Source organism: Hetaerina americana, unplaced genomic scaffold, assembly GCF_022747635.1.
Source record: "Hetaerina americana unplaced genomic scaffold, ioHetAmer1.1.p SCAF_11, whole genome shotgun sequence".
In the NCBI taxonomy this organism is placed as follows: Eukaryota; Metazoa; Arthropoda; class Insecta; order Odonata; family Calopterygidae; genus Hetaerina; species Hetaerina americana.
This window is the reverse complement of record NW_027286181.1, coordinates 39360779-39373026: the sequence shown is the minus strand read 5'-3', so window position 1 is coordinate 39373026 and position 12248 is coordinate 39360779. Positions and strand designations below refer to the sequence as shown.

Here is a 12248-nt window from a genome sequence, read left to right as displayed (position 1 = left end):
TTAAATTTTTCCAGTGGACTGGTGGTGTTTATGAGAAAGAAAAAGACCGATGATTTGCGTAAGGATAGTAAAAATATTTAAGAGGACGTGTGAGAAAAAAATATTTCATAAGACATAGTTTCATCTACTTTGCTATAAAATTTATTCTCATTTTAATTTCTCTCGGAAGCATTACTTACGAGGTCGGATGCATTTTTTATATAAAAAATAATAATTTGAGATTTTCTCAATAATAGTTTTCATTTGGCCGACCATTTTAGGACCGGTAAACTCCAAAAGAACTTGATAAATTATTTATTCATGATTACTGTTCCACAGACCTGACCAAGGCAGTGAATAAATTAATGGGCAGCCTCTCAGTTACTTTCATTCGTGTCGTATTCGTATTTTATCGTTTTTGGATGATTTGATCGCTATAAATATGTGGACACTTTTTGAGCGTGCCATACTACCTTGATCAAAAAGTTCCCGGAATAACCACCGTGTGGCGCTCCCATCGTTCCGATTTGAGTTCTGTTTTTTTTGTTAAATTGGTACATCTGTTGTTGATATTCCCTTTAAATCTTAGTGTCATAACTTGACATTTGCAAAAGTTACGTAGCCAAGAGTACATCTATCTCTGTGTGTGTTGGCGATTTTTTACAATTGCAGAAATGGATTTAATTTGCAACAACGAACTTGTATTAAATTTTGCGTAAAAAACGGATTTAGTGGCGCACGGACGTTGGAAATGTTGGAAAAGTGTTTCGGCAACGATTCTCTAAAAAAAACGGTCGTTTACCAGTGGCACGAGCGGTTCAGAAGTGGTCGTGAGTCAATCGAAGATGATGAACGCAGTGGCAGACCATCGACATCGAAAGTCGGTGAAAAAATTGATAAAGTAAAAGAAATGTTGGTCAATAACCGCAAATTAACCATCAGAGAAATAGCGGAGGACTTGAACATTGCCTATGGATCCGCCCAAGACATTGTGGTTAATGATTTGGGTTTCCGTCGTGTAGCAGCAAAGTTGGTTCCAAAAGACCTCAATTTCATGCAAAAAAGAGACCGTGTTGACGTCGCAAAAGACATGATTTGCGAGGCTGAATCCGATCCCACATTCATCAAAAGGATCATTACTGGAGACGAGACGTGGGTTTATGAGTACGACACGCAATCCAGACATCAGGCAAGTGAATGGCGTTCACCAAATGAGCCGAGACCAAAAAAACCACGTCGTTTTCAGTCAAAAAAGGAGGCAATGCTGACGGTTTTCATGGATTACAACGGTGTAGTGCATCATGAATTTTTGCCAGAAGGCCAGACAGTAAACAAAGAGTATTATTTGGGCGTTATGAGACGTTTGCGTGAAGCAATTCGCCGAAAGAGACCAGAAATGTGGGCAGAAAACTCGTGGATTTTGCACCATGATAACGCACCGTCGCACAGTGCTATCATTATTCGTAATTTTTTGACGAAAAATGCAACAAATACCATCCAACAGCCACCGAATTCACCTGATTTGGCTCCCTGTGACTTCTTTCTGTTCAATCGAGTTAAAAAACCATTACGGGGAACGCGTTTTAGCAGCCGAGAGGAAGTAATGGAAAAATCGCAGGAAGAACTGATGGACATACCGAAAACCGACCGTAACTTTTGCAAATGTCAAGTTATGACACTAAGATTTAAAGGGAATATCAACAACAGATGTACCAATTTAACAAAAAAAACAGAACTCAAATCGGAACGATGGGAGCGCCACACGGTGGTTATTCCGGGAACTTTTTGATCAAGGTAGTATTCCACGACTCAATTCAGGATTCACAAATCAGTGTGATCATCTAATCTAAATCATTGCACTTGTGTCCCCACGAATAAATTACGCATTAAATGTGAAAGCATTCATGTGATTTGTTTCCTTTTTACTGCATTAACCTGTGGAAATTGGCGGTTTCTTTTTGCTGTACATCCGTTAGAATTGTAACCAGTACTTTTTTTTAGGACTTTTTGTCCCTTGCCCGGTCGTTTGTCTTGATGTCTCCCATAAATACCGGTTCACCGCTTGCTTGGCTGAGACTGCATCTTGTGGTAATTCTGCTAATGGCATTCGTTTCATTTATCTATGCACTTGAATGAGTTTGTAATTCAAGTTGATATATTTGACAGTTTTTTCTCGGTTTATTGACACGATTCCAGGTACGGGCGTTATGCCCCCATGGAAGCGTGGAAAACTTACTCGGTCTTTTAGCCCCACTCGGCTGAATCGTTTATGAACTAATTATCAAAGACTCACTCATTTGTGGCCGACCTATTTCACAATGATTGGTAGTATTCATCTCCATTTGTGGCATAATTGAGAAGATTTGTTTGATTTCTCTTTAGCAAAAATATAATATAAAATATTTCGTTATAACTATAGCAGTTTATTTATTAAAAAAGTCTACCACACATATAACAGAAAATAACCGAGAGTATATGAAAAGATACGTTTATAATACGGTAAATCCTAGAACTGATATTGTGTACAGGCATCGTAAATTCATACTGAGATAAGAAATGAAAAAATATTAGTAACTTTAAGTATATTTAGCTCTTATGTGGCAAAATGCTAATTACCTGGTAGAAAATGCTAATTACATTTGTAGTATGTGATTTAATTGTACTTTAAAATAAGTATTGATTATTGTAGGATTTTATTTTTTAAAGTCACGTCCTGTCTTGTCTTATTGACAAGGCGCCGATTTACGGCAGCTAGCTGACATATTTATATAATGTGTCAATGCTATTCCGACATTGTCCTGCACTTAATTGGCCCCTACTGTAATACTATATGCCTGTGGGGTTGCCGGAATGATATTCGTATTGGTGTAGGTTAAAATATTAGCTTGCAAGTAGTAATTTCCTGGCATTAGCTATGGAACTTTTTCGTGGTATGATTATAAAGCGAAATTATGTTCATCATTGTCGCATTCCTACGGAAAACACTGGCTGATTCGTACCTCTAGCCAAAAAAAAAATTATGTAGTGAAAAATTTAACAATGGAACCTAAAACTACTTGAAAAAATTAGCAACAGATGCTCAGTTAACGTGGATAAATTTCGAAGGACTCAGATCTTCGTATTTCATAGTTGCGATATGTAAATTTGCATTTTGATTCGATTGTTTATTAGATTTACTTAAAATTTAGTGGGTTATCGACGGCGAGTTTCCACAAATTGGATGTGTTCAGCATGTGCCGATATGTCGACTGATATCTACGATTGCCTGCGTCCGGGTGCAAGGTAAGAACTCCAGCCCCTGTGTTCCGTCAAAGTTTGCTCGTAGTTGGATAATCCGGTATAACGTACGAAACTATAAATCACTTTTTAATATGTTTAAGCGATTTTTTTACCGTGAACACTGATTTGTTCGTTAATTGAGCAGCTTCTCATTCTGGCTCAATGTTTTTTCTTCAGCAAAGGACCGAAATCTCTCAGGGTTTGTGTGAAGTTCGTGCCTTCGAAAACGCGACCATGAATCGATCACGTCAATATATTTGATTAGCATGCATGGGAGAGTCGCCCCACGGCTCCGGATTCCAAAGGTTTAGAGAGGAAGGACAGCCCCGCTGCCGCTTCCTCCCAAACTCATTCCACCCAGCCCCTCTTCGATGCCTCACCGTCTGAATTACGGCCATGTCGTGAAAAAATAATCGTCGGACTCTATGGAGTTGGAATCGGGTCATCCCCATGCGTAAGAGTAAGGTTTGGCCTGTGCGGCTTTCACTTGACATCCGCACCACGACTGGCTTATGTGGGTGCCTATTGTTTTGAGTCCTCGAGACCTTGGGTATCGCCGGCATGCCCAACTAATCCGCTATTTTGTGAGGGAGGGGATGGAGGACGATGGGGCCCTTGCTGACGAGAGCGCTTGCGATGAAACGGTGTCGGAAGACTAGGAATGGCTCTCTTTAACCTTGCCTGTTTCATTTGGCCGAGCCATAGGCTTATTGGGCACTCGATTGGTAATTGAACATGAGCATTAGCCTTGTTTGGGTACCCGAATATTGTTGCTAAAAGATACGGTTCCTATAAGATAAGGCCATGGGATTCATGCATATTGTTTGTGGCGTTGGTATTACTTGTACTTACTGGCTTAGGTGATTTTTGATAGACTATTTTAGATTTTTAGGTTGCCCTTGTTTCTTATTGAGACCGATGGAGTTCCTACTCTGGTTGAAGTAATGGCGAAGGCGCTCGGTAGTTTTAATTTTTACGTAGCTGTAGTAAACCTGGTTAGCATAAGCTAACGGCCTGCGTTATTGCTTAAACATTGCTTTCAGATATTTTTTGAAGTACTTATTCAAAGAAAATAGGAAAATATTGGAAGGATTGGAGGGTAATCCACAACCTACACATGTCTCAGACTGGTCAAATGCGAGTGGGGGATGGAGTGTCCGGATGGGCAGTGTTAGGAAGAGGTATAATCCATTATCACCTGTGCTGTTCAATATATATTTGGAGTAAAATGATTAAAGAGGCATGGGGAGAACTAGATATAGGAATGAAAGTCCGCAGGGAATTCATAAAATCAGTCAGGTTTACTGAGGACATTGGAAGGAATTAAGGGAGGAAGGGAGTATGCGGAGATGAAGAGGGGCTTTGTTGTATAGTAGGACGTTGGGTAATGCTTTTTTTAGGAGATATTTATTTAGGAGATACGTGATATTTATTTGGTAGTTATGTCCATCCAAAACCTACCATAACCCGCGGATTTCTGTTATAATGATAAGCCACAGAAATTCTTATAAATAACCCTACGTTGACTTAAGAAGGACTGCCGTCAGGTTCGCACAAAAATGCGAGTATTTCAGAGAGTTGAATTGAACTTCATATATTTAGACTTTCATGGAGATAATATCACTGAGTATAATTAAGCCACTCATTCTTTGGCGTTTAACGGTTATTGCGCGTGATTTTACATAAATAGTGTTGAAATGCACACTGTATGAAGTTTAATCAAACTAATCCTTGGGCCTGTGAGAGGCTAGTTCACATGATACTCTCTTAAATTTTCTTTGAATTACCATTATAGTTATTTTCTGCCAATATCAGAGAGATTTCGGTAGTTACAACATAACCCACATTCACACCAGCAAGTAGGGTATGTGCCAACTGCCCGCATACGCCCGAAGCATTTTAGTGAATCATTGCACCGAATTGTTGAGAAATTATTTCGTCGTTTAGGGAAGTGGATAAGCATAGATAAGAGGAATGGAAAAAAATATAATGGACGGAAAGGAAAACTGGAAACAAAGTTTTAGGCCTGTTTTGAGAATAGAGAATATTCTAGGGAAAATTTCGAAGAAGGCAGGATAAGTAGATGCAGTGTACCTGTATTCTGAAAAGCGATATCGGATGTTGAAGACAGTAATATTGGGGATAATGCTGGGAAAACGAATTAGAAAGAGGAAAAGAATAGGCGTTTCGGATTGAATTAAGGGAAATAAAATACATGCAGAGCTAAAGAATGAGTTATTGTAATATTTGGCATGGGCTTGAAGGACATTTTGTGTCGTTAGTCTCACGAAATGAAATGCTCTTGAAGGGATTAATGACAGGGTATATTTTTTAATTTAGAAGTTGGCCAGGAAAACTGCAATTATGATTGAAATTCTTATTACAATATAGCTAATAGGTATGCGTTAGAAGACAATTAAAAATTAATTTGTTTTTAGCCAACATTTTTTTTTCTTTTATGTGTTAATTTCAGTTACTAATTCATATATGCTACTTTAAATTAGGAAATAAACAGCAAGATTCTTTATGGTTGTACTTTCTATGTAAAAGCATTCAATTTTTAATTAATAATGACCAAAATGATTGCCCGTTTTCAGTTGTGTCCGTGGTTCATTCCTTATTAATACTTAGATTCATTTAAGAAGCAACCAAATGGAAGCGCGGAAGCAACTGTTGCTAATTTTCCAATAAAACAATTTTCCCAAGTAACAGAGTAGTAATTAGGTATGTTAAGCGAAGAGAGATGATTCAAGGAACCATTCGAAGTAATTGTTCATTTGTGTTCGCTTCTGAGTGCCATTTTCATTCGAGTTCTACACTCCAATGAGATAGCTATTTAATTTTAGCATCGACGCATAATTGTCCTGAAATTGGTTCGAAGATGCTCCCAGAAAAGTTAAATGGTTAATCTACCGATGCATGTATGTGCACCATCTATTTCATTTTCCCACCATATATATAAATGTGATTTATGGTTTTTCCTTTACGTCAAAAGCTGTAGTTCCCGCATTCGACAGACATTCGAACCACTCGTAATTTATATGTGAAACTACGATAACACGGCCGCTGCATGTCTCACCGTGGCGACGAATTCCTTCCCAGCAATGGAAAGTATGACTAATATGGGCCGATTTCCTCTTCTCTCTCGCGAATGAGGGTTGATGAACTGAAAACTCCAGTTTTAGACATATCCGATGAGAATTTTAGGTAGACATTTCGAAAGATGGTCACTGGCTACCGCCGAGTTTGATGTTAATCCTGAGAAGTCATTAGTACACACGGAAGGAATAAAGTCTCAGATTTGGATAACTTTGGAGTGGGTGGGTTTTTTAGGGTGGTGTTTTTCTTGTGCTAGAGTTTTATCTCAAGGATTGACGTATTCTCCAATGCTCTTCGATTATTTCGTTTCGGAAGAGCATAGAATGTTTGTGCATATTAAGAAAAACTAATTTTTCAAATATTTTCGATTTTTGATACAATGAAAAAGTCTTTCTCGTTCTTTAAGACGATGTGCATAGCTTTCTAAGACAATGGAACATTTGGAGTTGAACGAGGAAGCACGAAACTTCCAATCACTGTAAGAATGAGTCACATACCGTTAGCCTCCAAAATTAATTTTCTCAGAAAAGTCTTTTAAATGAATTTTATTATTAGCAGCATTATATTAAAATCCTACCACGCAATACCTAAGCAAATATGATGATAAGATAGTATCAAGTCGTACTTTCTTTCCGAGATATTCTGGTGGATATTGTACCGACTGGAGGTTTGAATTCCGCCACTGCCATTGGCGTCATGAAATAGCATTTTGAGATGCATAAAACTGCGAAATCGCTCGATTATTTACGATATTTCTGTTTACTTTTTATTATGCAAACCATCCGACTCGATGTTCGAGTCTTCGTTTAATACGAAGGTCACGATTTGAATCTCATTAGAACCGAGGTTCAATTCACGACCTTCGAGATGTTGAGCCCTGGCGTCATTTTTTGGCGGTTCATCAGAATTGCCTCAGCCCTGGGATCATTGCAAAGACAAAGTTAATTTTTCTTCTCTCCTCCTCCAACTTCTGCGTAAACATTTTAAATGCAAAAATGTACAATTATTTATTGGCATAAAATACCTAAATTGTGATTAGTTACTGAAATATCTGGCTGTTGAAACTTTGCGACGCCACTATTTGAAGTAATTCGTACATTTTCGCGTGTTTCCGTCAAATTGCACTGAGAGCTCTCATTTAACATGCATGGTCGACTGTAGTCGTCAGTTCGCTTCCGAAACTCAGAAGTTCACGGGCCCGAATTCCATTTCGGCCATCAGTGTTGTATCATTGGGTTGGTTACTTAGGCCATATGGTGCGATATAACATAGCCTTAGGTGCAAATACAACCGAAATCTACAGCGTACTGTCACGGATGCTTGAATAACATTTTTTTTACGTCCACCTCCTCCCCAGTCCATTCGCCGCCTTGGATCTTCAGCAAATGTCAAGGCGTTGAGCCTGGCGAAGTGGCACCCTTGCCTTACCGGTATTGGAGGAATTAAGCGGTCCAACCTACGTAACCAATAGAGAGAGATGACCTGCTTGCCACTGACCCATTCAGCGATGTGGTCTCCCGGAAGAAAAAAGGGGCATGGGGTTTGGCGGCCGCCCAGTGTCGTGTGAAAGTACTAACGGGCAGTTTAGGGGGAGGTGGGTCGGAATCCGCCCTACGTGATTCGTCTGCGCCTCACACACTGCTTTCAATGACAGTTGCCTTGCGCGCAAAATGCTCGGCGATCATACCTTGGCTTGTCATGTGTGAACATTTTCCGGCGCAATTAATCAGGAAATTCCGCGGAATCAGCTTAATCGATGTGCCGTTATCGTTTAAAATTTCTTGTTAGTGTTTTAGACAGTGTTTAGCTAATTTTTTAGGTAAATTACACGTATCGCGGTGAGTTATCTCACAGTTTTTCTCACTGTTGTCCCCTCAGGTTTATCGCTTTTGACTGCCATTTATTCATTTGGTACCTACATAGACCGCATCATAAATATTAACAATAATGGTATGCCAATTCGCGCCTAAATGAATCCCTGCGGTACGCAACATACCTCTTCAAGTTTTTCGTGTAGAAATTTGCTCTTCATGATGTACGTCCTGAGAAAGCAGTCTGTAGAGCATACATTCCGTTTATATATTATGCGCAATAACGTTATCTGGTGAACCAAGCAATGGCTCGAGCGGAATATAATTTGGTTACATATTCTTGATTATATCTCTAAACCAAATAATACGACTTCTATGTGGTTCTATCGTGAGGAAAAATGAAATACAGATTTAGAAATCTCTGTTTGTTCTTTTCCAATTTCCCTTTTGCAGAAAATTATCGTTTTTCGTACTGAATCGACTTTGCGCCTAAAGTTGATGCTGAACTTTAAAGTATGCATGCATGGTTTAACAATTACATTGAATCATAGATGCAGTATATCAGTTGCTTTTTCAGTGTTTCTCTTATATAGGTACTATTTAATTGCATATATTTTTATCTATTCTCATTCTAGTTTATGTACATGTAGGCACTTTTACCACCTATATTGGCATTTGATTTTTTGCGGCAGTTATTAAATATCTAGTTCGGAGTTCTAAAATAAAGAATCAAGCTATTCAGGAAACCTTATAAACGTTTGCAATTAAGTGAAACATTTTTATAATGCATATTTTTTTAACTTGGTCATTTCTGTTGCTAGCGGTACGCTAAGAGTTGGTCCCTTCTTGGCGTCATTCTATTTTTCACCAATTACGGTCCCCCTTTCCCTGCTTTTCTCACTCCACTTCCTTCGCTCTAAAAAATGTACCGGCCCACTTCCCCAAAAATTCCCACCGAGTGCCACTTCATTACATAATATTTGCTCAGGACCTTAATCTCATTTTAACACCACTCGACCACCGCCTCCGTAATTTCCACAAATGACAGCCTTGTGAAGGGATAGCATTTTACGTTTCGGAGATTTGTGGCATCAAAACGCAATTCTTTAAGCTTTATGCGGATGCTTATCGGTGCGAAGCGTTTCCCTCTGTTACGGCACGTGCATAATGCACAAAGACTGAAAATGGAGTTTGGGTATGTAAACATAAAACTGGGTGTGGGTCGTTTTACACAGGCTCGGACGTCATTGTTGGAAGAAGATTATTTGAGGATTGGATTCAATGGTGAATATTATTCTATGCATCCTGCTCTATTAAACCTTCTATGTTCCTCCATCCTGATGATCCTGGATATGATTGAAACAATACGTACACCCATTCAGCTGCCACTGGTGGAATATGAATTCATTGGCGATTTTCTATAGTCGAGCATGGGGTTCTTTGTAGTCTTCTTTCCCGTTTCTTATATTTTGCGTTAGCAAAATTCACCTCCAGCCTTTTTTGATGGCTGCGGCTTTGTTGCAAATTGAGTGCCATAAAGCGATTTTTTTCATTCCTCCTTTGTCTAAACAAATCCCTTACGGTAGAAACTTTAACAGACCTTTCGTTCACTGGCGAGGCACTTACTACAAGTTTCCGCTTCCCCGCGGCACACCTAGTAGAACGATACTTATTTATTGCATAATCTTCCTGAATACTAATTATATAGTATTTTTTTACTTTTTGAGAATATCGTTTAAAATCAATGAAAAGTTTCTTTTGCTCAAAGAGGAGGTATGTGAATTTAAAGCTTTTAGCTGCACTCAACCAAAACAATAGCATCAAAGCACAGATATGTCTTTCAATGATAGACAGGACAAAAGAGCAATAAATCTTGGAAGCTCTGAGACTAAGCCCAATGGAGTTGCAAAGATACATCTCCACGTACGTCATTGCGCAAAATATTTGGACCAACTAGTTAGCAGTAGCGTAAAAGGCGAGGATGGCAGCAGTTAGGAAAGGAAAACGAAATATTAGAGTGATGTTAAGCTAAGGGAAGGTAATGCGAGAATTTTAATGCCCAAGTGATTTTCCTTTACCTGTATTCGCACCCGGATCCTTCGATATCCAATAGTCGAATGATTTAGCCAGTTAAGCTCCCGGGGCAATCTCTTACACTCGGAATTTATATTTCCGGGTCCTAATCCCGGTCAGGGAGAATTCTTTTTGCACTATAAAATTCTCAAATTTCTGTGCACATCAGCGGAATCTCCGTTAAAGTAACTGTTGTGGTATTATCCACAGTTCTTTGAATATATGGGATGGTAGGAGAGGTAAAACAAATGACTACGGATAGATGTAGTTTAAGCTCGTTTAATTTGTGTGGAATAAGATGGAACGAGTACAAGGCAAAAATTGCAGAATTAATTCGCAGATACACAGAAATTAATATTAGGAGGTGGTTATAGAGGTATTGGTTAAAGTATCCGTGCTAGAAGCAAAATATAGCAGAAGGAGATTAGACTACATATATGAGGATATTGGTTCAATATTATTAACGATAAAAGCAGCTATCCGAAAAATATTTAAGATATATTTACATGCAAACAAACAGTCTCAAGTTGATCAATTGCATATAACATAACGATACTTGAGAAACCAGGAAAATAATTGGTTACAATCCTGAGAGAAAGAACTTGATAGTGGCAAGGTATTGGAATAGGAGAGGAGTGAAGTTGAGAAGTATGGTTTAGGAATATGGAATAATCACGTTGAGACTAAATAAAATGGAATATGTGTGAGATAAATGTGGGATCCTGGTTAGGAAAGACGAAATAATCACGGTAAGGAGAAATAAAATAGAGTGTTTGTGAGAATAAAGATGAACGACCAAAAGTAGCGTGCTGACAAAGAATTTTCTAGTTATGTTACTCCTTAGCGTACTTAATAGAGAGAAAAATGTTAGTTGTCTGTGACCACCGCTTAATCAACTATGTCTTACTTAGTCTATGCCTTAGGTATAGCTTGTACATTCTGTGAAACTTCGCGCTGTATGTGAATCGTCTCGGTTCATCGAGGCGAGTGTTACTGGTGCGTCCTGAAAAGCAAAAATGTATCCTCGTATATATCTTTGGCGTTTGATAATTCTTCTGCCTGGAACTATGGTTTCCCTTCTGAAACAGATCAGGCAGTTGAAAATAGGGTCTTAACTTGAAAATGTTACGCCCGATTGTTCAACCTCATGATGCTGTACTGACGTTAACCTTTTATAATGCGTCACTTGAGGCGACCTTTGTTTTACAAACGGCGAGCGACTTTCAAGTATAGTTCGTATTGTTTAAAATAACGTCTTCTGTCCAGCGTTGCAGCTCGTTTTTGTTAAGGAACCACTGTGAGGAGGAGGTGAATGGAAAAGTCTCTCCTTCGACATTATTAGACAGTTTTCCTACGAACTTTTATCGCAAACACTTAAACGCCGCTTTGTTTTTGAAACGAATCATTGACAGTTTTGAAATAATGACTGATTATAATTTCTCACTAGTCTGAACTAGTCTTAGGAGTGATATTTTGCAAACATTTTCATTTCTGAACAAATAATTTCTATCTTTTAAGTATTGTTAGTAACAGTAGTCTGCTAGTTTTGGGTAGATTTTGGATGAGTCCTGTTGTTACACACTACGCTTGATCCAAGACTAACATGATGCAAAATGTCTTTAAACGCCCCAGTATATGTTATAATATCTCATCATTTAGCTTTACGTGCTTCCTATTTCCCTTAATTCAATCCAAAATAGCTATTTTTTCCTCCCTCTACCTTGCTTCCCAAGCATTTTTCGTTTCTCTTAACGCTTTCACTATCCAATTGCCCCTCAATACTGTGTCTCCCGCGTCCACTTGTTTCTCACTCTCAGTATTTCTCCCCAAAGCCATCTCAAATTTCAAATGCTAATTCATAGTTAATAAATTTAAATCCATTAAAAGAAATTGCCCAGTAAGACACCCGGGAACTGTTGCTAATTCGGATCATTTTAGTGCTTTTTAAGTTAAATGTCAAATTCAAGAGGATGCAAAGGAAATAAATACAAGGGAATTGAATATAGG

At 38.5% G+C, this 12248-nt stretch overlaps 1 protein-coding gene across 1 annotated transcript in view; it reads left to right on the top strand.

The window, feature by feature from the left end:
- Nucleotides 1-12248, top strand: part of LOC139700862 (uncharacterized) — a 70057-nt gene that overhangs the window by 38750 nt on the left and 19059 nt on the right. The window lies entirely within an intron of this gene.